Source organism: Monopterus albus, unplaced genomic scaffold (genome assembly GCF_001952655.1).
Source record: "Monopterus albus unplaced genomic scaffold, M_albus_1.0 scaffold98.1, whole genome shotgun sequence".
Taxonomy (NCBI): Eukaryota; Metazoa; Chordata; class Actinopteri; order Synbranchiformes; family Synbranchidae; genus Monopterus; species Monopterus albus.
In genome coordinates this window covers 50,210-50,796 of record NW_018127978.1, presented here as the reverse complement: position 1 = coordinate 50,796, position 587 = coordinate 50,210, and positions in this window count along the sequence as shown.

The window sequence follows — 587 nt, the reverse complement described above, 5'->3', positions numbered from 1 at the left end:
TGAGCCCGTCGATGGATTGGCGACCTGTCCGGGGTGTACCCCGCCTTCGCCCGATTGCCAGCCGGGATTGGCTCCGGCCCCGCCCCCCGTGACCCCGCTCAGGGACCAAACGGTAGAAAATGAATGAATGAATGAATATCGTCTTATCAGATAATGCAATATTTCATTCCTCAAATGATTTTGTCATCTCGCTGGTAAGCAGCATGGGTACTTTATGGCCTCTCTTCCCTCTTATCACCAACCTGGTAAACTCACGACTCAAATCTTGTTCTAGTTTTTAAATGCACTGCATAATGTCCTTCTTCTTTGGTTCTGTTCCTATAGGTCAACAGAGGCAATTTTGCTGCCTCACCTTGCCGTCTTTGGTTGAAAAGTATGATTTGTGAGAGAAGGCACTCACTGAGAATCTTGTATGCTTTAGGGTTAGGCGCTTCCATGATTGATGCAGCTTCATCACATTTTCTGTGAGTGGGATCATTTCTTTTTTGTTCCATCTGTCCTCTTCTAAGTTTGGTCGTGCACGGCGTGACACAAAGAGGTCCCACTTTGCTGCCACTAAGTCCAAGAAGCTCTGCAGCTGGATCATT